Here is a 27,146-nt window from a genome sequence, read left to right on the forward strand (position 1 = left end):
TACTCCCATGTCTATCAATTAAGCCTTACACAGGAATGTTGAGAGAGTGAAACAAGAAAGAAATTATGAAAGAGTTTTTAAAACTCCAAAATCATATGTAAATGTTAAGTTACAGAATAATATAAGACTTTTAGATGATTTAAATTTCTGTGTCCAGAAATGGTAAGATCTCCAAGATATGTTTGCTAAAGAAGCAACTGCTATCCATCTACTTCATCTTTCCATCAGGCCATGAGAGGGGGCATTTCCTACCTGTGCTCCCAGGCCATCTCTCCATTCACTTTCCAGCTACTCTTCTGCCTCCTATGAGAAGAACTGCTAGTGTCATTAGTCTCATTCTCAGATCAAATAGTGACAGAGCTACTATTCCTTAAAGGCAAGAATAGGTTCCACTGATTCTCTATTGCTTCCTATTCCTCTGCTGTCTGTTCTTAGAGCAGAGCCTGGCCTCGAGGCAGGCCAGCCAGGCTTACCCACAGGCTGGATAGGTACCTGGACTTAGGAAGCCAGGAGCAAGAAGCCCTGCTTAGACTTCTAGGCCTCTTCCTCATGTACCACTGCTACATCACAGGGAAATGTTCCTCCTAATGTGGGCACTTGCCCAGCTTTTCTATTTTAGAAACTATCCTATATAATAAAGAGCTAATATGCAAATGGTTGTCACACCCTCACAACATCATGACTTAACAGCTCAGACACTCAACACTGGGGAGAGAGGAATGGGGACTGGCCAGGCACAAATGAGCTCGTGAGAGAGGAATGGGGACCAGCCAGGCACAAAAGAGCTCACAAGAGAGGAATGGGGACCAGCCAGGCACAAATGAGCTTGCAAGAAAGGAATGGGGACCAGCCAGGCTGCAGCCCAGGAGAGGGACAAGCCGCCCACCCTGTGGTCCTGGGCACCAGCAGCTGAGCCTGCACCTGCAGCCCAGCCCAGGAGAGGGACAAGCCACATGCCCTGTGGTCCCAGATGCCAGCAGCTGGGGCTGCAGACCAGGAAAGGGACAAGCCATCCGCCCCGCGGTACCGGGCACCAGCACCTGCGGCTGCAGCCTGAGACAATGACAAGCCACCCGCCCCAGTCCTGGGTGCCTGCAGCTGTGGCCTGAGCGAAGCTGCCTGCCCACGGTCCCCTGCGGCTACGGCCAGCCCAGGCAAAGCCGGCCTGGGTCCTGGGTGCCTGCAGCTGGCCAGAGGAGGGAATCCTGGGTCCTAGGTGCGGGGCAAGGCAGAGGCAGTTAGGGGCGATCAGGTCAGCAGGGGAGCAGTTAGGGGCGATCAGGCAGGCAGGTAGAGGTGGTTGGGGCAATCAGGCAGGCAAGCAGAGGGGTTAGGGGCAATCAGGCAGGTGAGAGATTAGGAGCCAGCAGTCCTGGATTGTGAGAGGCAGTCAGACATCCCCCGAGGGGTTCCAGACTGGAGGGGGTGCAGGCCGGGCTGAGGGACCCTCCGCTTCCCGTGCACGAATTTCATGCACCCAGCCTCTAGTTACTTATATTGTGCCTGCCCTACATTGTTCCTTAGTCAAGAGTCCTAGAGACACAGATAATAGGGTGGTGAAGGCCTGGGGGGGAGCAGGCAGGCTGGAGGGGGTCAGTGAGGGGAAAAGGGGGACATATGTAATTCTTTCAACAACAAAGAATTATTTGAAAAATGAATTAATTTTTTTAAAAATTTTAGAGTCCTAGAGAGAAGATAGGTCAGTAGTAGGATTTAGTATTAAAATTCCACTCAAACCAATATTTTTAATGGAAGAAAGAAAAGTCTTAGAATAATATCTGTTTCTGTCCAAATAAAATGTCCCCAAGTCTTATGTTCTTATCCTACCTAATAATAGACAAATATGCAAATTGACCATACCTCCGACACACCCACAAGCCACGCCCACAAGCCATGCCCACCACCCAATCAGAGCGAGTATGCAAATTAACCCAAACCAAGATGGCTACAGCCACAGAGAGCAAGGTTTCCTAGGTAACAGAGGAAGCCAAGCTTTCTGCCTGCCCTTGCCAGGCCTAAGCCTCCACTCAAGCTACAAAGTTACAATTATAGAAGGTAAACAAATTCAAACAAATGGCGGCAGGATGGAGCTTGAGAGAACAGGCCAGGGTTGCCCCTGGCAACAGGGGAAGCAAAGCTTTCCGCACACCCTGGCGGGGCCCACCCGCTTAAGGCAACAAAGTTTCAATTATAACCCCAACAGAAATGGCTGCCGGCCTCGGAGGGAGCCCCAGGCTTGGCTCCGCTCCAGACTACAAAGTTTCAATTGTAGAAGGAAAATAAATTCCAGATACCAGGGCCTCCGCTTGGGTTACCAGGGGGCATGGCCGGCCTGCAAACCAGCACAGGCCCCTCGCTCAGGCCGCCCCACGCCCCAAGGGAAACCCCACCTGATCCGGGACACCCTTCAGGGCAAACCAGCTGGCCCCACCCCTGTACCAGGCCTCTATCCTATTTAATAAAAGAGTAATATGCAGATTGATCATCACTGCAACACACAATATAGCTGCCCCCATGTGGTAAAGATCCTGCCCCCATGTGGACACAAGATGGCCACCACAAGATGGCCAGCAGGAGAGGGCAGTTGGGAGGCACCCGGCCTGCAAGGGAGGGCAGTTGGAGGTGATCAACCCTGCAGGAGAGGGCAGTTAGGGGTGACCAGGCTGGCAGAGGAGGGAAGTTGGGGGCAAACAGGCTGGCAGCAGAGTGGTTAGGGGGTGATCAGGCTGGCAGGCAGAAGTGGTTAGGGGCAATCAGGCAGGCAGGCAGGCAAGCAGTTGGGAGCCAGCAGTCCTGGATTGTGAGAGGGGTCCCATATTGGAGAGGGTACAGGCTGGGCTGAGGGACAACCCCCCCTCTGTGCACGAATTTCATGCACCGGGCCTCTAGTATGATTATAAAAATATTTTTTTAAAGGTCAGAAAAAACTTAAACCAAACTCTAACCATGCCTGCCATTCAAGAAGAAAATGGAGTGGAGGGAGTTAAGGGGGTAAATTGGGAACAGATATGTTGACTTTTTCATCTATGTAGTTCTGTATATTTTTTTTAATTTTTACAATGAGAATGTATTAATATGTTATGATCAGGTTTACTAGTTTTTAATACAATTTTCTGACAAAATAAAGAGAGCATGTCTTCACTTTTTTTTAAAAAAAATCCTCACCCAAGGATATTTTTTCCATTGATTTTTTTTTTTTTTTTTTGAGAGAGAGAGTGGAGGTGAGGGAGGAGGGAGAGATAGAGAGAAAGAGAACCATCAATGTGAGAGAGACATATTGAATGGTTGCCTCCTGCACACACTCCAACTGTGCCCGGGGAATCAAGCCTGCAACTGAGGTATGTGCCCTTGACCAGGAATTGGACCCGAGACCCTTCAGTCCGAGGGCCAACACTCTAACAACCACTGAGCCAAACCGGCCAGGGCTCATCTTCACATTTGACTTTCAAGGCACAGTCATGGAAGAGGGTACTCTACTGCCTCAAATTCTCCATGGCTAAGCCTGTGAAGCACCTTCTCATATACTTGTCAACTGTTCCTTCTCAAATTCTTAACTGGTCTTCACAATATGCTAGGTCCTTATTTTCCCACTGGCCATAATCTGAAACGTTTGCCAAAGGACTTTTATGAACTTAACTAGATAAAATTACTGTTCAGCTGTACTTAAATTGGAAGGGTCTTTGGCGTGGTGGGCAGGGCAGTGTGAAGTTATCAGACAGCTCCAGATGCATTCCGTCTCCAGGTTCCTGTATCACAGCTGACAGTCCCAAGAAGGCACCTGACCCAGGAAGAGTCATCAGAATCTTCCAGAGAGAGTGAGGCCTCAGGGTCTCTGGGCAGCCACTGGAGGGGAACCTGGAGAAGTCAACTGCCATGTGCTGGAAAGAGCTGAGTTGAGAGGATGAAACTAACACCAAGTAAAAAGTTGAAGTAAAAAAGAAGAAAAACACACATCCTGACAGCAGGTGAGTCCCTGATTCCAACATCTGAGACCTACTAAAGTGCAGGTATCATGCCCTGTAAGTTTTTCTTTTCCTAAATTAAGCTGTCATTTGTAATTAAGCTGTTGTTTATAAACAACTGTGTTTAAAAAAAAACAACAATCCTATATAATAAACAGCTAATATGCTAATTAGACCGAACAGCAGAATGACCGTCCAGATGACCTTCTGACAAAGCCGGGGCTGTGAGGGCCGGCTGAGGCTGCTAGGGCCAAGCCCCTTGCATGAATTTCATCCATCAGGCCTCTAGTGTTGAAATAAAAGGGATAAGAGACTCTGGAGACAGGAGAAGGGCAGGGTTAGGGTTAAGGAAGAAGCCCGCTCTCACAGACAGTAGGAACTACCCAGCTCAGAGAAGACTGGAGGTGGCTTTATTTTAATAGCAAACACTAACACTTAAGTTTTAAAATTTTTTTATCCTGCTTCTTAGTATTACTTAATCCATGGCGAATTAAGTAGGGTAAATTTGAAATCAGTGAAACAGTAATGATGTTTAAAAACAATAGCTGAGCTACATGTCAACAAGACTAAGGTTAAACTAAATCAAAACTTAATAAAAAGCATATTATGACATCAGTGTCCATGCTCATCTCAGATATGGGTTGGTTTTTAGAAATGGGGAAAGACACAGAGGAATGTGTAAACAAAATAAGTCAGTTACCTTGGGAGGTGGTGGTGTTCTGAGCAGATTCTCCTAAGAAATCACAGAGGAAGAGAGAGCTACACAATTCTCAAAGCTTTTGTCTGAATTTAAAACTAATGATGTGCAGTCTTTCATTTCCAAATCATTTGATGAACTATTTGCTTTTGGTAAGGGATAATCTGTGGATACCAAAGCTGTATGGTTCTTTGTAAGAGGAATTTTCAAGCAAGGAATATGGAATGTAGGTGCCAGGAAGACTTGGTATATCCAGCATCATTTATTTCCAGTTGCTGGTTCTTAAGGCCAGGAGTGGTACTATCACTGGACACTATTTCTGTTGTGTTGTGTTTTCTTTTATATATTTTATTGATTTTTTACAGATAGGAAGAGAGAGGGATAGACAGTTAGCAACATAGATGAGAGAGAAACATCGATCAGCTGCCTCCTGCACACCCCCTACTGGGGATATGCCCGCAACCAAGGTACATGCCCTTGACCAGAATCGAACCTGGGACCCTTCAGTCTGCAGGCCGACGCTCTATCCACTGAGCCAAACCGGTTTTGGCACTGGACACTATTTCTGTTTCTACAGATTCTTCACTTTTATTCTTCACATTTTTAAGTCCCATTGTGTAATCTTCATCCAGATACGTAGTATATTCATAGATACCAATGTGTTAACTTAGGAATCACACACTCAAAATCGTCCCTAGTTAGTGCACATTTTAGAGTTTTGAGTACTTTAGCTAGCGATTGTTTGGAAGATGGAGTTAACATTTTTGGCTCTTCCTTTGGGTTGTTTACTGCCTGTGGAGGGTTTGGTGGAACTTGGGATATCAGGTACTGCTCAAGTTCAAAATCTGAAAGTTGTAGACTACATGGAATCTTCTTAGAGACAGAGCTGCTTGGAGCAACAGGATTAGACATCATCCTTCACATCAGGCTTTTGAAGATTTTCATCCCTAGCAGTCTCTGGTTTAGAGTCAATGACTTCTTGCTCACCCCCTGAACTTTTTTTGGTACATGGATTATATCCATACTTCTGGAAAACTCTTATTTTCATGATATTCGCTTAAATTTTTTTCATCAGTACTTTTGTTGCCTTTATGAAACCAATGCTTTCTTGACTTTCCAAACTTGCTTTATCAAGAAGAATATTGACATTATCCTTTAGAGTCTGAACTTCTGAATGAAAGTCATGCAAAATACTCATTGCATAACCTTCGAAGTAAAAAAAGAGCAGTGCTGAGTCCTGGTGTTTGTGGTGGCCACATGGTTTTTTGGGGAAAATAGACATTTACTGCAACTGTGAACCATGGCTACCTTCCCCTCTAGCACCCACCACAGCTGCACCCACTCGCTGTCCAGGGTGACCGCTACAGATTACACAGAAGCTCCAGATCGGGTCCATGGTGAACTCACTGCACCGCAGCACTTGCCACTCATTTGAATCCAATTATTTTCATTCTTTTTATTTTTTATTGAATTTACTGGGGTGACATTGGTTAATAAAAGTATATAGGTTTCAGGTATACAATTCTATAATGCATCATCTGTGTATTGTATTGTGTGTTTACCACCCCAAGTCAAGTCTCCTTCCATCACCATTTACTGCCCCCCTTTACCCTATCCTACTTTCCCTTACCCCTCTTTCCCTCTGGTAATCACTATACTGTTGTCTAAAAGTGCTACATAGTATATCTAGACATACAGCACACATATGTGTTATATGTGTGTGTATTAAAAGGATTCATTCAAAATATTTATTACTGAGCTTCCTAAAAGCCAGAGCCATGATTTAGCCTTCTGTATCAGAGTACCCAGTGTAATAAACTGACATTTTGTTGTCAACTCAAATGTTCTGGACTATGTAACAATATTTTAGCTACCACTGATTGAAGATTATTATGCTGGCCACTTAAATGCATTGTCATTTAACCTACAACTTACTAGTTAGGTATTATAACCTGAACTGTGTGCCCCCCAAAATTCACATTTTAAAATCCTAACCCCCAGTACCTCTTCTCTGTATATTACTGTATTTGAAGACAGGGTCTTTAAGCTGGTGATTACGATAAAAGGAGGTCATGTGGGTGAGCCACAATCCAATATGACTGGTATCCTTATACAAAGGTTAGGACGCTGACACACTCAGAAGAAAGACCATGTGAAGACATTAGAGGAAGATGGCCGTCTGCAAAGCAGGGCTCTAGAGAGGCTTTACTAGGTCAGACTTCCAGCCTCCAGAATCATGAGGACAACAAATGCCTGCTGTTTAAGCCACCCAGTCTGTGGTACTTTGTTATGGCAGCTCCAGGTATCTAGGACAAATAGTGGGGTAAAAAAAATTATTTTACCCCACTATCATTTTTTTTCCCCACTATCTGATTCTTTTGAGATTTACTGGTAGTGTGCCCCAGTGGATTTGTAATGATTTATTTTGCCTTCCATCGCTTTATTTTTGGCGACAGTATCCTGCTCTTTCTAAGGGTTTTCATTCCATGGAGTCTTGATGGGTCCGCAAACAAATGTGAACATGATCCAGACTATGACATCCCAAGATTCTTTCCCACTACAGTTGGCGCAGGGGAGACTTCTGGCCCAAACTTGCAATCAGTCTGTTTCTCTTAGGATCTGAACCCTCAGTAGAATCACACAGGATGGAAGGAATGTGGGGTCAAGGCATTTCAAGTCTACTGCCCTAAAGAGATTCTCAATGAGCTCTCAGCATAGAGATTCCTGGGGCCACCCTGGTTGTTGACCCTCCCAAGGCCTTGAATTTTCACTTCTTTCTCTGCTTCTGGATCAATCCATTCCCTTTTTCAGCCTAAGCTCACTAGAGACAGTCTTTGTTTCTTGAAGCCTCAGTTATACACATATTGTTTTGTACAGTTGAGTCTCTCCCATGATAGTCTCTTAATAAATGAGTTAATTATATAGTCTTGGGCCCATTAAGAAAAAAAGTCTGAAAATGCCCTGCAAAGCAAAACTCTCCATCACACCTATCCAATGTAGGTAGATGACAGTATCATTTCAAAGATGAAAAAAGGTCAAAGAACAGACGCTAACAAATAAACTTTTGCAACACATCAAACAGCAGTTACTAAGAAAATCATAGGAAAGAGAAAACAGTACATGGAAAACTCAAATTGCGGAAGTATAGAATTTGCTCAGTAATCAGGTTGAAGTTTGTACCTGCAGTGCACTATGGCACACAGTTAACAAGGAGCTGGAAAGTGATTGAGTTCAGCAGTTTTGCAATGACAACTTTGCCCTACTGAACTCACACCCAAAACCAGAAGTTTCTAAAGAGAGAAGCTACCTCATCACCATTTATCCCCTCTTTACCCTCTTCTACTCGCCTGCTCTTTCCCTCTGGTAATCACCAGACGGTTGTCTATGTCTATGAGGTTTATTTTCTTTGCTTAATCCTTCACCATTTTCACCCAGCCCCACAACTCCCCTCCCCTCTGACAGCTGTCAGTCTATTCTCTGTATCTATGAGTCTGTTTCTAGTTTCTTCGTTAGTTTAGTTTGTTCATTAGATTCTACACATGAATGAAATCATATGGTACTTATCTTTCTCTGACTGGCTTATTTCACTTTCTGCTTAAATTTTAAAACATCCATATAGCTTTCATTTACTTTTCCATCCTCCTTCAATATTAAAAACTAGAGGCCCAGTGCACGAAATTCGTGCACGAGGGGGGGGAGTGTCCCTCAGGGGTCCCAGCCTGCACCCTCTCCAATCTGGGACCCCTCAAGGGATGTCCTAGCGGGATCGGGATAATCGGGCAGTTGGACATCCCTCTCACAATCCAGGACTGCTGGCTCCTAACTGCTCGCCTGCCTGCCTTCCTGATTGCCCCTAACTGCTTCTGCCTGCCAGCCTGATCACTCCCTAACCACTCCCCTGCCACCCTGATTGATGCCTAACTGCTCCCCTGCCAGCCTATTTGCCCCTAACTGCGCTCCCCTGCAGGCCTGGTCCCCCCCAACTGCTCTCCCCTGCAGGCCTGGGTCCCCCCCAACTGCCCTTCCCTGCAGGCCTGGTTGCCCCCAACTTCACTCCTCTTCTGTCTGGTCACCCCTAACTGCCCTCCCCTGCAGGCTTGATCACCCCCAACTGCCCTCCCTTGCAGGCCTGGTCCCTCCCAACTGCCCTCCCCTGCTGACCTGATCGCCCACAACTGCCCTCCCTTGCAGGCCTGGTCCCTCCCAACTGCCCTCCCCTGCTGGCCATCTTGTAGTGGCCATCTTGTGTCCACATGGGGGCAGGGTCTTTGACCACATGGGGCAGCCATCTTGTGAGTTGGAGTGATAGTCAATTTGCATATTATTCTTTTATTAGATAGGATTAGATAGGATAGAGGCCTGGTGCATGGGTGGGGGCCAGCTGGTTTTCCCTGAAGGGTGTCCCGGATCAGGTGGGGGTTCCTTTGGGGTGTGGGACACCTGGGTGAGGGGCCTGTGGTGATTTGCAGGCCGGCCACGCCCCCCGGCAACCCAAGCTGAAGCCCTGGTATCTGGGATTTATTTATCTTCTATAAATGAAACTTTGTAGCCTTGAGCGGAGCCAAGCCTCCTGCTCGCTCTGTGGCTTGCTGCCATTTTTGTTGGGATTTATTTATCTTCTATAATTGAAACTTTGTAGCCTTGAGCAGAGGCCAAGGCAGGCCAGAGTGGGCGGAAAGCTTGGCTTCCTCCATCGCCGGGGGCAACTCAAGCCTCCTGCTCTCTCCAGCTCCGTGGCTGCCACCATTTTTGTTGGGATTTATTTATCTTCTGTAATTGAAACTTTGTAGCCTTGAGCAGAGGCCAAGGCAGCCCAGAGCAGGCGGAAAGCTTGGCTTCCTACATAACCGGGGGCAACTCAAGCCTCCTGCTCTCTCCGTGGCCACAGCCATCTTGTTTGGGTTAATTTGCATACTCACTCCTGATTGGCTGGTGGGCGTGGCTTGTGGGTGTAGCAGCTGTACGGTCAATTTGCATATTACTCTTTTATTAGATACGATTAGATTTCATTAACTTTTTTCATACCTGAGAGATTTTTACCTAAGGTTTCTACTTTTCTTTACCCAAAGAACTGCTGCAAGAGTTTCCAAAAGCTTTATAAACCACGATCTAATCTGACTGGATCATTCATGAAACTGCCAGCGTGATACCTTAATTAGTAAGTATTAAGAATGACCTTTGACATTCCAGGGAAGTAAATCACTTCCTGAAGGTTAACTAATGGAATCATCAGGAAAGCCTTATCATCATCTCCTTTGCCTAAGGAAGTTGATAGGTGTCCTCATTACCAGCTCAGAGCTAATCCCTACTTACTGTATTTCACCCAAATACAAATGTACAAATCAAAATCTCTCCTTCCCTCCTCTCCATGTCTTCCCACCTTCCCTTCCCTCCCCTTTCTCCCATTCTGCTGTTTTTCTCACTGCCTACATATTCTGAGTGCTAAGAACGCATCATATCCCTTTTCTCCACTCCCCTTCCTCTCTTTCAGTTTCTGGATGTTTTCATTTCAATGTCCTAGATCAATCAATCCCAGTTCAACAAATTAGCCCCCAAATAAAAATAAGCACAGGAAGAGAAAATGGTTATGACTTACAAGGTGCCCAAAGTCTCCCTGGTGCTTTTTTCCTTTATGAAATAGTTAACATTGCCCCAAACTCCCACAGTAATAACCACAAGAGAAGTGTAAGGCCCGGTCTCTCCATATCAACTCTCCTAAAACACATACAGCTGCCATGGTACATTAACACATGAATAGCCATTAACATTGTAAGGGGTCCTTGTGCCAGGGATGAGAAGCCCAAGCAGTAAGTAGTATAGACCCAGACATGTTGTTCTTATGGGATCTAGTCATCACTACAATCAGATTTCAAGATGGAAAGAAGTAAGTTATGATCTGGAAGGGGAGAAAGAGAAGGCTGTGCAGTAAGGTGAATTGCTTCAATGAGAATGGCAGGAACAGATGCAAGTTATAATTTCCATGAAGTTATAAATGTTTTTAAATAGTCACAAAAGTGATTATTCATTTAGAATGAGAAAAGAAATAACAATGAACTACTCATTTTTTAAATCTGACATATCTGACAGACTTTTAAACACTGTTTTCTACATTTTTTATCTGCATACTCTTTGATCACCTCTTCAATGACAATTAGATCCTATCTTCTAAAGAGAGAATAGAAAAGCAACTCAATTTTTCTTCTAACATGGTTGGCAGATTTTTGCTTCTTATTACTGATAGATTCTAAAAGTTCCCTTTAATTTCACAATGCCTGCTACATGATGTCAAGTAAATTTTTAGGATTTTTTTTTTTAATTTGACAAAGTCTCTCGTGAAGTTTCTTTCATCCATGACTAGTTTCTGGTTTTGTACATTTCACACCTTGTTTCTCTCCACTGCCTACATACTTTCAGTGCCCAGAATACATTCACATCACAATTTGCTCCTGTTTTGCACCTTCAAATACAGCTGCCACTACAGGAAGCAGTTCCCACATAAGGACAGTACCTTTGGTTGTGAAACCACATGTTAAACATAGAACTAACAACAGCAGCCTTTCTCTTTTTATAACATTTCTCTGTGACCAAATCGTAAGATACTGAAGCATTTAGAGTATCTGCCAAATCTACACCCACTTTTAATTGTATGTTAAATGAAGTAAAGCACATGAGTTTGCTAATAATTTCCTCCTCACGGAGAAACCAAGATGGTGGCATAGGTAAACACCTAAAATTGCTGCCTCACACAACCACTTCAAAACTACAACTAAAAGACAAAACTGACATCATCCAGAACCACAGGAAGGCTGGTTGAGTGGAAATTCTACAACTAGAAGGAAAGAGAATAGCACACTGAGACGCAGAGGAACTACAGAAGTAAAGTGCAGAGGTACTGAGGCACGTGTGCAGAGAGGGCTGGTAACTGAGGACGTGATTGTCTTTCTCAATTGGGAGGAACACAAAGGTCCTGACTGCTCTGAACTTCAGTTCCAGGTGAGACTCTGGGGACCGAGACTCATACAGGGAGAAACTGGACTGTCTGACATTGGGCGGAACTCGAGGGCGGCTTTTTCTCAGAGGTGCTTGAAGGAATTACCATGGGACACTGAGACTCAGGGGCCTCTTAGGGCAGGGCTGATGGGAAGCCATTGCTGTTTGCTCTGCCCTGTGGATTCCCTGAGACCCCGCCCCACCCAAGCTGTGCACAGAGGCTTTTGCATATGAATAGCCTGGCCTTTTGCAATCTAAAATTACCTAACAAACTGCAGCTTGGTCAGAGAGACCCAGAACATCCAAAAGAAGGTCCAAGGCCCCACAGCAGCATGCACTGCTTCACAGCTTGGCCTCATCTAGGCACCTCCAAAACCCAAACAAAGAAGAGGAATCTACAGATCTCTCTGTAGCTCCTGCTGGGTGGCCTCAGGCAGAGGCTACATTAGCACCTCCTTAGAGATCCAAGAGCCAGTGTACCCAGTGGTCAGAGTGGGACCATCCAGATGACAACTCCTCAGATCCATAAGGGACACACTCAGGGGGCAGACTCAGCGAGCACCAAAGCCCCACTGAAGCAAGTCTTGCCCCATAAGGGTGTCTCCAGCACAGAAGTTCTCCCATCGTAGACGCAGCTGATTCTCACAGCCAACTGGACTGGAGGTCAATTCCTCCCAGTGATACCAACAACAATCAAGGCTTAACTACAACAAGACTGTGCACACAGCCCACAAAAGGGTGCACCAAGAGTGTCCACCTCAGGTAACTGGGGAGGCTGAGCCACTGGGCCCTATAGGATACCTAGCACACAAAGCCACTCTATCAACTCAGGGAAGCAGCCAAAATGTGGACAAAGAAACAGGTCACAAATGAAAGAAATGGAGGAAAGCAAACTACAGGATATAGAGTTCAAAACCACGGTTATAAGGTTACTCAAGAATCTTCTAGAAAATGCTGATAAATTTAGTGAGACCCTCAAGGATATGAAAAAGGACCAACTAGAAATTAAGCATACACTGCCTGAAATAAAAAATAATATACAGAGATCCAACAGCAGACTAGAGGATCCCAAGAATCAAGTCAATGATTTGAAATATGAAGAAGCAAAAAACACCCAACCTGAAAAGCAAAAAGAAAAAAGAATCCAAAAATATGAAGATAGTGTAAGGAGCCTCTGGGACTACTTCAAGTGTACCAACATCCGAATTATGGGGGTGCCAGAAGAAGAGAGCAAGATATTGAAAACCTATTTGAAGAAATAATAACAGAAAACTTCCCCCACCTGGTGAAAGAAATAGACTTACAAGTCCAGGAAGCACACAGAACCCCGAACAACAGGAATCCAAAGAGGACCACACCAAGACACATCATAATTAAAATGCCAAGGACAAAAGACAAAGAGAGAATTTTAAAAGCAGCAAGAGAAAAACAGTTAGTTACCTACAAGGGAGTACCCATACGACTGTCAGCTGATTTCTCAAAAGACCCTCAAGGATATGAAAAAGGACCAACTAGAAATTAAGCATACACTGCCTGAAATAAAAAATAATATACAGAGATCCAACAGCAGACTAGAGGATCCCAAGAATCAAGTCAATGATTTGAAATATGAAGAAGCAAAAAACACCCAACCTGAAAAGCAAAAAGAAAAAAGAATCCAAAAATATGAAGATAGTGTAAGGAGCCTCTGGGACTACTTCAAGTGTACCAACATCCGAATTATGGGGGTGCCAGAAGAAGAGAGCAAGATATTGAAAACCTATTTGAAGAAATAATAACAGAAAACTTCCCCCACCTGGTGAAAGAAATAGACTTACAAGTCCAGGAAGCACACAGAACCCCGAACAACAGGAATCCAAAGAGGACCACACCAAGACACATCATAATTAAAATGCCAAGGACAAAAGACAAAGAGAGAATTTTAAAAGCAGCAAGAGAAAAACAGTTAGTTACCTACAAGGGAGTACCCATACGACTGTCAGCTGAATTCTCAAAAGAAACTATGCAGGCCAGAAGGGAGTGGCAAGAAATATTCAAAGTGACAAACAGCAAGAACCTACAACCAAGATTACTCTACCCAGCAAAGCTATCATTCAAAATTGAAGGTCAGATAAAGAGCTTCACAGATAAGAAAAAGCTAAAGGAGTTCATCACCGCCAAACCAATATTATATGAAATGCTGAAAGGTATTCTTTAAGAAGAGGAAGAAGAAGAAAAAGGTAAAGATAAAAATTATGAACAACAAATACATATCTATCAACAAGTGAATCTAAAAATCAAGTGAATAAAAAATCTGACGAACAGAATAAACTGGTGAATATGATAGAATCAGGGGCATAAAAAGGGAGTGGAATGACAATTCTTGGGGGGAAAGGGGCGTGGGTGGTGCAGGAAGAGACTGGACAAAAATTGTACACCTATGGATGAGGACAGTGAGGGGGGGTAAGAGCAGAGGGTAGGGTTGGAACCAGGTGGAGGGGAGCTATGGGGGGAAAAAGAGGAACAACTGTAATAATCTGAACCATAAAGATTTATTTTTAAAAAAATAATTTCCTCCTAACCTGAGATGTTGCTTCTTGTAATATGGCTTTCCTCCAGACCTTTTTAGATGACAGCGCTGACCAAATTATCATGTTATTCAGAAAAATCAATGAAACATTAGATCGTATGTATTTTCAATAAGTAAATTCATACTCAGCTGCCAAACAAGAAGGCATTCCTTCTATGCAAGCTACAATCCATTTTAAAAACACATTGCTCACAAGGAGTGCATGTACTGAACCAGAATATCCTACATTCGAAGCTACACACAATAATGCAAGCAGCTGTGGATGCATTAATTTTCAGGTGGTAAGGGATGACCTACCATTTGCATTATTTCATTCTCATAAAATATAATGTCTAACTAAACCGTTTACTAAAGAATTGATAATGTTCCCAAAGTGCCTAATACAGAAGCTAGATTTAAAAAATCACAGCATAGAGAAAATGGTGGCCGAATAGGCAGCAGTGCTGTGCACCTCCTCCTAGGGCCAGGCCAGAAAAGCAACTAAATTGGAGAATATCCACATTGAATTAACAAATTAGACACAGCTGAGGAGACAATCCTATATCATAAAAGCCTAATATGCTAAGTGTCCAGTCATCTGGTCATCCGGTCATCCATTCAACCAATCAAAGCGTAATATGCTAATGATATGCTAAGGCTGCTCAAACGCTCGCTATGATGTGCACTGACCACCAGGGGCAGACAGTCGACCAGTCAACCAGTCGCTATGACATGCACTGACCACCAGGGGGTAGATGCTCCGACTGGTAGGTTAGCTTGCTGCTGGGGTCCAGCCGATCAGGACTGAGCGAGATGGGCTAGACACACCCTGGAGCCCTCCCACAGTCCTTCCCTGGCTGGCCAACCTCCCACATCCCTCCCCAACCCCAATCATGCACTGGTGGGGTCTCTCAGCCTGGCCTGTGCCCTCTAGCAATCTGGGCTGAGGGACCTCCCCCCGCCCCCAGTGCATGCATTTTGTGCACCAGGCCTCTAGTTTTCAATAAGGAAGGACAGAGGATTCCAAGAAAACACCACTTGCCAGCCATAACCCACATGGAACCACCACTGTGACCTGACAGTGAGTGGTGCAGTACCTGCCAGAAGGCTTCCAGATGTCTGCAGGTAGCCCATGCCACCAGAGTGAGCTCCTGCACCAGGCCTCCTCACCAGCTGCTGGGACCCAGCATCCTAGGATCCGGCTCCAAGATCCCATAGTGAGTGTCAGCCAGGGGAACCCTGTGCCCCACCCCTGCCCTGGACCCCAGAACCATGCTGCTAGCCTGACCCGGAGCTACCCAGTGCCCACTCCACACCCCTCCCCACCAGGACCTGCTCTTGGGGAAACCCAGAGCAACCCAGAGCACACCCCAGACCGGGCCACAGGGGAGCTCTCACTGTGCAAGCCAGAGCAATCCATGCCCACTCCACCCCAGCCCCCAGGACAGTCCTGCTGGGGCCATCAGGAGCAACCCAACGTGCACCTCACCCCAGGCAACAGGGGAGCATGGACTGAGCGACCCAGGGCAACTCAACCCCTCTGTACTCTGAGGAGGGGCAAACTGGAGCAACCCGGGTAACATCTCATTCTGGGCTTGAAGAAAGCAGGGACAGTGCGACCCAGAGCAACCCATACCCGCTGAAACCCAACACATGACTCACTCCGGACCATAGGAAAGCACTGCTGGGACGACCCATAACAAGCCAGAGTGCCCAGAGAGGGACCACAGGATGGTGCCACAAGTACACTGCCAGAGGGATCTAGGGTTCCACCCTGCCACAGGGGCCAGGCCTGCACAGCGAATTGCATGCCAGAGGGCTCCAGGTCTTCACAGGGAGTCGCACATCAGAGGAACTGTGCACATGCTCCCAACACCCCGAGCATCTGAAGCAGACAAGTGAAGGACCAGATCCGTGGGAGAAGGAGATACAACACAGAACAGAGACAATAAAGGTATGAAACTCAAGGCAGACTCAGTCTCTGGGCTAACGATTTCCGGACCCATTGCCCTGATAGTGTCTTCAACCTCTCAAACCCCAAGCAGGGTGCCCAGGGCCAGAAAGAGACAGCAAAAAAATGGGGAGACAAAGAAACAATGCCCCCAAGGAAAGAAAAGGGGGGAATGCTAGAAAAGGAACTAAATTAAATGGAGGCATGCAATATGTCAGAAAAAGAATTTAGAGTAAGGGTCATACAGTTCATAAACCAGATGGATGAGAAAATCAACAACTTATGTAAGAATCAAGAGGAAATAAAAAATGATATAACTATAATAAAAAAACACATCTGAAGGTTTCAACAGTAGACTAGAAGAAGTGGAGGACCGAATTAGTGAGTTAGAGGATGGGGCAAAAAACACATCCAATCTGAAGAGCAATTGGAGAAAAAATATTAGAAAGCAGGAGGAGAGCCTAAGGGAGCTTTGGGACAACATGGAATGAAGTAATATACATATAATAGGGGTGCCAGAAGGACAAGAAGAGGAGCAAGGATTAGAGAACCTATTTGAAGAAATAATGACAGAAAACTTCCCTATTTGGGGAAGAAAAAAGTCACACACACACACACAGAGACACAAACAAGAAGGATCCAAAAAGACCCACACCAAGACACGTTGTAATTACAATGGCAAATGTTAACAACAAACAGAGAACCTTAAAGGCTGCAAGTGAGAGAGTTACCTACAAAATATCTCCCATTAGACTATCAACTGATTTCTCAACAGTAACACATCAGGCCAGAAGGGAACGGAATGAAGTATAAAAGTGATGCAACCTTTCGGCCTGAACCGCCATCTTCCAGTAATTCACCAAAATGACTAACACAAAGGGAGAGAGCAGAGGCACCCACTATATGTTCTCTAGGCCTTTTAGAAAACATGGAGTTGTTCCTTTGGCCACATACATGCGAATCTACAAGAAAGGTGATATTGTGGACATCAAGGGAATGGGCACTGTTCAAAAAGGAATGCCCCACAAATGTTACCATGGCAAAACTGGAAGAGTCTACAATGTCACCCAGCATGCAGTGGGCATTATTGTGAACAAGCAACTTAAGGGCAAGATTCTTGCCAAGAGAATTGATGTACGTATTGAGCATATTAAGCACTCTAAGAGCTGAGATAGCTTCCTGAAACATGTGAAGGAAAATGATCAAAAAAAGAAGGAAGCCAAAGAGAAAGGTACCTGGATTCAAGTGAAGTGTCAGCCTGCTCCACCCAGAGAAGCACGCTTTGTGAAAACCAATGGAAAGGAGCCTGAGCTGATGAAACCCATTGCCTATGAATTCATGGCATGATAAGTGGGAAAAAATAAAAAAGACTTCTGTGCTGACAAAAATAATAATAATAATAATAATAATAATAATAAATAAATAAATAAATAAATAAAAGTGATGGAAAGCAAGGGACTGAATCCAATACTCTATCCATCAAGGTTATCATTCAAAATTGAAAGAGAAATCAGGAGATTTGCAGACAAAAAAAGGCTAAGAGAGTTTATCACTACTAAGCCATCAATTCAAGAAATGCTAAAGGGACTGTTGTAAAAAGAAGAACAACAAAGGAAAGAAGGAACACAGGCATAAAGAATAAAAATGGCTACAAACAGATACCTATCAATAATAACATCAAACGTAAATGGACTAAATGATCCAATCAAAAGACATCGAGTGACTGAATGGATAAGAAAACATGACCCATATATATGCTGTCTACAAGAGACCCACCTCAGAACAAGGGACTCACACAGACTGAAAGGAAGGGATGGAAAAATATTTTTCAGGCAAATGGAAATGAAAAAAAAAGCTGGGGTAGCAATACTTATATCTGACAAAATAGACCTCAAAGTGAAGGCCATAACAAGAGATAAGGAAGGCCACTTCATAATACTAAAGGAATCAATACAACAAGAGGTAAACATATATGCATCCAATGCAGGAGCACTCAAATACATAAAAAAAAAAACTTCTGGAAGATGTGAAGGAAGAGATTGACAACAATACAATCACAGTAGGGGACTGTAATACCCCATTGACACCACTGGATAAATCCTCCAGACAAAAAAATCAGCAAAGAAACAGCAATCCTAAATGACTCACTAGATCAGATGGACTTAATCAACATCTTCAGAACATTTCACCCCAAAGCTACAGAATATACATTCTTCCCCAGTGCACATGGGACATTTTCAAAGATAGACCACATTTTGGGACACAGGGAAAATCTCAAATTCAAGAAGATTGAAATCCTATCAAGCATCTTCTCAGATCACAATGGCATAATATTGGAAACAAACTACAATAAAAACTATCACAAAAATGCAAACACTTGGAGGCTAAATAGGATGTTATTAAACAACTAGAGACCCATTGCATGAAGATTTGTGCAATAGGCCTTCCTTCCCCTGGCTGCTGGCACCAGTTTTCCTTCGGCACCTGGGATCCAGGCCTTCACTCCGGCAGCAGCGCAGAAGCCAAGCCTCAAGGCTAGGCTTCTCTGCTTTGGCCGCAGTGAGGCTTGGCTTCTCCGCTCCGGCCGCAGCGGAGAAGCCAAGCCTCTTCAGTCTTCAGTCTTCACTCCATGCCTGCGTATGCAAATTAACCCACCATCTTTGTTGGGTTAATTTGCATATTAGCTCCTGATTGGCTGGTGGGCGTCACATAGGCATGGTCAATTTGCATATTTTTCTTTTATTAGTGTAGATGATTATGTTACCAAAGAGATCAAAGAAGAAATAGAAATCATCCTGGGAAAAAAATGACAATGAAAACACAATTCAAAATCTATGGGACACAGTGAAAGCTGTCCTGAGAGGGAAGTTCATAGCATTACAGGCCTACCTCAAAAAAAAACAAGAAAAATTGGTAATAAATTACCTAACTATACAACTTAAAGAATTAGAAAGAGAGCAATAAGAAAAGCCCCAAGTGAACAGAAGTAAGGATATAATAAAGATCAGAGGGGAAATAAATGACATAGAGACCAAAAAAAAAATCAATAAAACCAAGAGCTGGTTCTTTGAAGATGACTGGATCAGAAAACTGTGGTACATCTACACAATGGAATACTATGCTGCCATAAAAAAGAAGGAATTCTCATCATTTGCAGCAACCTGGATGGAATTGGAGAACATTATGCTAAGTGAAATAAGCCAGTCAATGAAAGAAAAATACCACATGATCTCACTCATTTATGGATAGTAAAGAACATTATAAAATGATGAACAAAAAGATAGATACAGAGACAGTAAAGCATCAAACAGACATTCAAATTACAGGGGGAAAGTTAGGGAGAGGTGGGGGAGATATGAAATCAAACAAAGGACTTGTATGCATGCATATAAGCATAAACAATGGACGCAAAACTCTGGGGGGTGAGGGCATGTATGGGGGTGGTGTGGGGGGGGGGTAATGGTAAGATATGTACACATATAATACCTCAATAAAAAAATGTAAAAAAAACAAAAACAAAAAAAAGAGCTGGTTCTTTGAAAGGATAAACAAGATTGATGAACTTCTAGCCAGGCTCACCAAGAAGCAAAGAGAGTGGACCCAAATAAACAAAATCGGAAATGAAAGAGGTGAAGTAACAACACACCCCACAGAAATACAAAGGATTGTAAAAAAAAAAAAAAAATACCATGAACAACTCTATGCCAACAAACGGGTCAACCTAGAAGAAATGGACATATTCCTAGAAAAAATGACCTTCCAAAACTCAATCAGGAAGAATCAAAAAATCTGAATAGGCCTATAACTATGGAGGAAGTTGAAGCAGTCATCAAAAAACTTCCAGCAAACAAAAGCTCTGGACCAGATGGCTTCACAGGGGAGTTTTTCCAAACATTCAAAGAAGAACTAACATCTATCCTCCTCAGACTATTCAAAAAAATTCAAGAGGAAGGAATACTTCTAAGCTCTTTCTATGAAGCTAGCATTACCCTAACCCCCAAACCAGATAAAGACACTACAAAGAAAGAAAATTTCAGGCCAATATCTCTGTGAACATAGATGCTAAAATCTGCAACAAAATCCTAGCAAATTGGATCCATAATTACATTAGAAAGATCATACACTATGACCAAGTGGGATTTATTCTGGGGATGAAAGGATGGTACAATATCTGCAAATCAATAAACGTGATACATCACATAAACAAATTGAGAGACAAAAATCACACATAACCATATCAATTGATGCAGAAAAAGCACTTGACAAAATCCAACATCCTTTCTTGATAAAAACTCTCAGCAAATTGGAATACCTGCAGGAGAGGGCAGTTAGGGGTAACCAGGCCGGCAGAGGAGGGAAGTTGGGGGCAAACAGGCTGGCAGCAGAGTGGTTAGGGGGTGATCAGGATGGCAGGCAGAAGCGGTTAAGGGGCAATCAGGAAGGCAAGCAGGCAAGCAGTTGGGAGCCAGCAGTCCTGGATTGTGAGAGGGATATCCGACTGCCCGTTTAGGGCCCGATCCCAGGGATCGGACATCCCTTGAGGGGTCCCAGATTGGAGAGGGTACAGGCTGGGCTGAGGGACAACCCCCCTCCGTGCACGAATTTCGTGCACCGGGCCTCTAGTTTAAGAATATTTGCTATGATTTAATTCAGAGGGAAAAGCTGTACAAGGTACCAAAGTCATTCCCAGATTTTCCAGATGACAAGAGGTCCTCAAAGTAAGAAGATTCAGGGTAAAGATTATTTCAAGGATGTGGCTATGAAGACTTTTTAAAATTTTTTTTTATTGATTTCTGAGAGGAAGGGAGAGGGAGAGATAAAAACATCAATGATGAGAGAGAATCATTGGTCAGCTGCCTCCTGCACGCCCCACACCCGGGTCAAGTCCGCAACCTGGGCATGTGCCCTGACTGGGAATCGAACCATAACCTCTTGGTTCATAGGTTGATATTCAACCGCTGAGCCACGCTGGCTGGGCTGCCAATTCTTTATACTCCTCAGATTGAGAGGTAGAGTCTACATCCCAACCCCTTGAATCTTGTGACTGTTTTGACCATCAGAGTAGGACAGAAGTGATACAATGTGACTTGCAAGGCCAATTATTGTGCCTGTTAATAACAGAATGCTCAAAAACATGAATTGACTGAGTGGATAAATAAAGAACCTACCTTCTGTAGAAGCAGGGCAAAAGATTACTTTAAATATTAATAATTGTATATGGTCACATAACCACTTTTTGGAGTTTTACTTTGTGCTAGGAAGTATGTTAAGTGCTTTTATACATGCATTATAATTGTATTTTATTATGATCATATAAAATAAATATTATAATCTGCACTTTATCAATGATCACAGAAAGATTAAATAATCCTATATAATAAAAGGGTAATATGCAAATCAACCGAACGGCAGAACAACTGGTCGCTATGATGCGCACTGACCACCAGGGGACAGACACTCAATGCAGGAGCTGCCCCCTGGTGATCAGTGTGCTCCCACAGGGGGAGCACCACTCAGCCAGAAGCCCTGAGCCGGACTCACGGCTGGCGAGCGCAGTGGCCATGGCGGCAGCCTTTCCCACCTCCATGGCAGCGCTAAGCCGTCAGTCTGACATCCCCCAAGGGCTCCCAACTATGAGAGGGCACAGACCGGGCTGAGGGACTCCCCTCCAGTGCACGAGTTTCATATGTGATTATAATCATACTGCTAGTAAGTGGCTTAATGGGTATCGAAACCTGAGTGCCTCTAATTCCAGTAGTTTCTTTCCTTTTTTAGTTCCTTCTTCCTCTACTTTATTTTTAACTTTCTTTAGTAAGTCATATAAATGGTCCAAAAAACCCAGAAACAGTACAAAAGAGTATATAGTGAAAAGTACATTTCCCTCTCACTTCTGATCCTAGTCTCCCACTCCCCTTCTCAAAGAAAAGTACTGCTACTAGCTTCCTGTGTATTGTTCTAAATACATCCTTGGCACATACAAATATATGTGAGTGTCCTTTTTACACAAACAGTAGTATTTTAAACATAATAATTCAACTTTTTTCATGTAGTCATTTGTCTACAAAATCTTTAAACCATATATGAATTCCCATGCATGCACACACACACGTGCACACATGCATAAAAACTGAGAAATATAAAAGTACTATGAGGCAGTCTATTTGATAAATAAAACATCCATGTAATCAAAACAAACCAAATATTTTATTACTCCACTTTCTTTCAATTATATTTCTTAAATATCAATTCTAACCCTGTCACACTTTAGTATTATGTTCATCAGGCATATAAAAAAAACATGTGATATAACTTAAGCAATAATATTAAAGATCTATTCAAAGTACAGACTCCTATAGAATCTTGAACAAAGGACAAATGGCAGAGGTTTAGGTCTGACACTATTCACTGATTTTAACTAACCACTAGGGAAAAAATACTAGAAATATACAAAGAAAATTATAGACATTTTCCACAGTTATAAAATATTTCTTCTTAAACATTCTGAACCTATAGCTAATTACCATATAGGAAAACATTATCTTGGCTACTCCTTATACTGAGGTTGCTTCGATCTATTATTGATGCAAAATAAAACTTAAGCAGAAGTTTTCTGAAGAGGTAGCAGAAAAGTTTTATTAGTATAAAAGAAAATATAAATTTTATAAAAGATAAAAGAAACATTTTTGCAATATGAAAGATTAATTCAGTACTTCAAGAATCACTCTCCTGAAATAAGCATTTATGTTCAAAAATATGAGCAACTTATCAAACTGCATCTTTCAGTATAAATTTCACTGATAAATGTCATGAGGAATAAAACTATCAATTAATAAAATCTGTCTTTCCTTTAGTAGTAAGAGAAAAATGACCCAAATGTTTAGTTATAAATTTTTTATCATACATGGGTAGATTATACATCAAAATGACACCTAAGTAATATATATACATGAATAATTCACATTTGTCTTCATTTGAATTTCCCACAGAAGCATACTTTGTGCAAAAATTCTAGTTGATTTGGGAGGAGATTTCAGGAAACACTGTGGTAGGTGGAATGGAAAGTCAGTGAAGGGGGTTTCATCAAGACCGTTAACACTGTGGGCAACCGGACTTGATACCCAAGGAGGATTGTGACAGTTGGTAAGGAATATGCCCAAACGCGGAATGAGGGAGCTGGGGTATTTATCCACTGTCACTGGTGAAGGGCTGCTCCCAAAGGTGTTGATTCGTGGACACTTCTGATAGGCAAGGGTGCTCAGGCCAGAGAAAGCCCTCAGAGAGTGGCAAGATCTTGACACCACAGAGGTGGGACCTGCAGGCATACGGACAGCCTCTGCTAAGTTTTAGACCAGTGGTAGGCACACATTTTCTGTAAAAGTCCAGAGAGTAAATAGTTCAGGCTTTGTGAGCCATTACAATCTCCACTGCGACTGCTCAACTGCAGTTTTAGCACAAAAGCAGCCATACACAAAACATAAACAAATGAGCATGGCTGTGTCTCCATAAAACTTTATTTATGGGCACTGAAATTTGAGTTTCATATAATTTTCATGTGTTACAAAATGTCACTCTTCTTTTGATTTTTTTTCAAGCACTCTAAAATGGAAAAAAAAAAAAACTATTCTTAGTTTGCAGCCATACAAAAACAGATGGTAGCACTAGCTGGTTTGGCTCAGCAGATAGAGCATTGGCCTGCAGACGGAAGGGTCCTAGGTTTGATTCTAGTCAAGGGCACATGCCGGGTTGCAGGCTCGATCCCCACTGGGGGGTGTGCAGGAGGCAGCTGATCATTGATGTTTCTCTCTCTCCCTCTCCCTTTCTCTCTGAAATCAATAAAAATATATTTATTAAAAATAAAAAAAACAGATAGTAGACTGTGTTTGGCCCACTGGCCATAATTTGCTAACCCTGTTTTAGATTATGAAAATATTTACCAAATATTTATAAAATCCCATGGGAGATAACCCTCAATTTGCAAGAATCCTATCTAATAAAGAGGAAATATGTAAATTGACCATCACGCCATAACAAGATGGCTGCGCCCAGAGCAGAGGCCGAGTTCCTGTAAAGAGCCTTAAAGAGCAATCAGCAGGGACCTGAGGCTGCATGGCACTGGGCCGGGTCAGGGGACCTGAGGCTGCGTCCCCCACCCTGGCACCAGGCTGAGGGACCTCAGGTCACACACCCTGCCCCAGCGCTGGACCAGGGTACCTGAGGCCGCGCCCCTGCCTTGGCGGGGCTTGACAGGGGACCTCAGGCCACACCCCCTGGCCTGGGCCATGGGACCCAGGCCGCGCCCCCCAGCACCAGGCCAGGTGACCTGAGGCCGCGCCCCCCACCGGCGGGGCTTGATGGGGGTGGGGCTGGCCGGGTCTGGATCTAGCCTAATGGGGGTGGGGCCGGCTGGGTCTGGGTCTCGCGCGATTTCGAGGCACATGTGAGTCGGCAGGGACCTGACTCTGGTTCCCGTGGCATGCCCCAGACTCTGACAGGAGGAAGATTTTCATATACATTTTACTAATTTTCTTTCATCTCTGACACTTCTATTATTGAGAAAGGGCAAATAGCAACATTAAAATATTTCTTCTAATTAATTCCCTTTTAATGGTGCATGAATTTCATGCACTGGGTCACTAGTATCCTATAATATTTAATAACCAATCTAACACAAAAACTCCCTAGTGTTTTGAAATAGTTTATTTCCATTTTAATCCACTGATCTATGCTAGAGTTACTAATGAGTTATTAAATCACGTGAAAGGTATATGAAAATGCAAGTGATACAAATTATCTCAGACTTGATAAAAACCTGATAGAGTTCATCTCATTAACCTGGTCTTTTAAGTCAGAGTAATATATCTCATGACTATCCCCCAAAATGCATGAATTACTATATCACAGACAATTTTCCATCAGTCTTAAATGCATTGTGCTAATCTGCATATTTAAATTAACTGTAAGTCTACATAATGCAAACTAAGGACCTACAGAATGTCACTTTACAGAATGGACTTAAATAAACTGGTTGAACGATGGGGCTCATCCTGGTGTAAGTTTGCATAACATTATTTTTCTTTAGACTGCAAATTTATTTGGAATTGGCTTATAGGATACAAAAGTGATTTTCAAACTTTTTCATCTCATGGCACACAAACCAATTACTAAAATTCTGTGGCACACCAAAAAATATATTTTTGCCAATCTGACCAAAAAAAAAAAAAAGATATAAATTTGATTGATTTACAAAACAAAAATTGCAATTACCTACACTTTTTGCTCTAAAGTGATTTTTTTTAAAAAAATCAGGTGCCTATACTTGTATATAAGGATTTCTGCTACTTTTTTCCCCCTGCTACTGAGAATTAACCAATCAGACACAACCTTATTATGCAGTGCGACCAATAAGATGCAACTCTATTATATGACCTATATATTTATAGTTCAAGACAAGGCATTCACACCAGACAGCTACTGTTGTATTGGCTGCTGTCATTTTCTTTTCTTTTTTTTTTTTTCTTTTTTTTACAATCTAAGGGAAAAGAGGTTAGTGCCCCTAACTAAATAGGCATTGCATATTTTAAAAATTCTTGCAGCACACTGGTTGAAAATCGGTGGACTAGAGGGAAGAAATGTAGATTATAAAAGGGCATAAAGTCTCCTCAAAGTACCCTTCTTTGCCAACACTACAACAGACAATAGTCAGAGAACCTAAGTGCAGACCTTCCAAGTGTAAACCTTGCGTTACCCATCTGAGCTCTCTGATCATCATTCATTCAATGAACACCAACTGTAACTACACAGAAAGCACGTTCCTAGATAGTGGAAATAGTAATACTCTGTCTTCTGAAAATCCAAAATTTAGTGGACAAATCACAATAATTCACATGCTCAATTATACGTGTGCACAGTGTGGTGTGGGATCCCAGAAAAGACAATGACTAACAAGCTCCATACTTAATACTTCAGCTAATTTTTAAAGAATAATCATAGCATTTATCCTGCAGACAATAAAGAGATAAGAGGTCTCTGAGACAGAGCGTGACATGAGCTAAAAGCACAGGCAGCAAGGGTGAGATGAGGAATCAGACAGAGAGACATGTCTAGGCCAACAATGGCTGGACTTCCCTGATGAGATCTGGAATGAATGGGGCAGAAGTCAGTGAGGACTTAGACTACTAGGTTGGTGGATTGCACTATTGTGTTAATGTTGACCTTGATATACTGTATTATATAGGAAGAAAAGAAGTTCAGGAAGAAAATAACAGTTTGGATTTTAACAACATGTGTTTAAGATACCCACAATGTATCCAGAATACTCATAGTAATAGCCTAACACTAAAAGAAATGTCTGGGCTACACAGTTAGATTTAGGAGTCTCTAATCTTTAGAGAGCTGTGTAGGAAAATAGAAGAGGCTGAAGACAAAATCCTGGCAAACACAAAAATGTTCCTGTTAGTAAATGGAGATAGTGAGGCACCTTAAAGCAATCATGAATGCAGAGAGGCTTCAAGAGGTTCTGTCAAAAATTATTTATTTGTTGATTCAGCAAAAATTTATCAAATACCTCCTAGGTACCAAGCCCAGTGCTAGGCCATAGGATTGCAGCAAAGAACCAGATAGATACATTTTATGACTAATAGAATGTATAGTCTATGGACACAGATGTTTAACAAGTAAACAAAGAAATAAAATAAGTTTAGACTGTTCCAAGTAGTACGAAAAAAATGAGCAAAGGATTATGATAAAGAGAATAACAAGGACCCTATTAGAATTTTTTTAAAATCCTCACCAGAGGACATTCTTCCACTGATTTTCAGAGAGAGTGGAAGGGAGAGGGAGAGACAGAGAGAGAGAAACATCGATGTGGTTGCCTCCAGCATGAGCCCCACCCAGGGCCAGGAATCAAGCCTGCAACCAAGGTACATGTCCTTGACCAGAATCAAAACCAACAGCCCTTCAATCCACAGGCCAACACTCTATCCACTGAGCCAAACCAAC

At 43.0% G+C, this 27,146-nt stretch overlaps 2 pseudogenes; one reads left to right on the plus strand and one right to left on the minus strand.

Annotated features, from left to right (window-relative positions):
- Positions 1–3,823: 3,823 nt before the first annotated feature.
- On the minus strand, positions 3,824–5,941 carry LOC103305367 (spindle and kinetochore-associated protein 3-like; annotated as a pseudogene).
- Positions 5,942–17,009: 11,068 nt separating this feature from the next.
- LOC129148715 (60S ribosomal protein L21-like) lies at positions 17,010–17,523 on the plus strand (annotated as a pseudogene).
- The last annotated feature ends 9,623 nt before the right edge of the window (positions 17,524–27,146 follow it).

The sequence above is a fragment of the Eptesicus fuscus genome, chromosome 4 (genome assembly GCF_027574615.1).
Source record: "Eptesicus fuscus isolate TK198812 chromosome 4, DD_ASM_mEF_20220401, whole genome shotgun sequence".
Classification (NCBI taxonomy): Eukaryota; Metazoa; Chordata; class Mammalia; order Chiroptera; family Vespertilionidae; genus Eptesicus; species Eptesicus fuscus.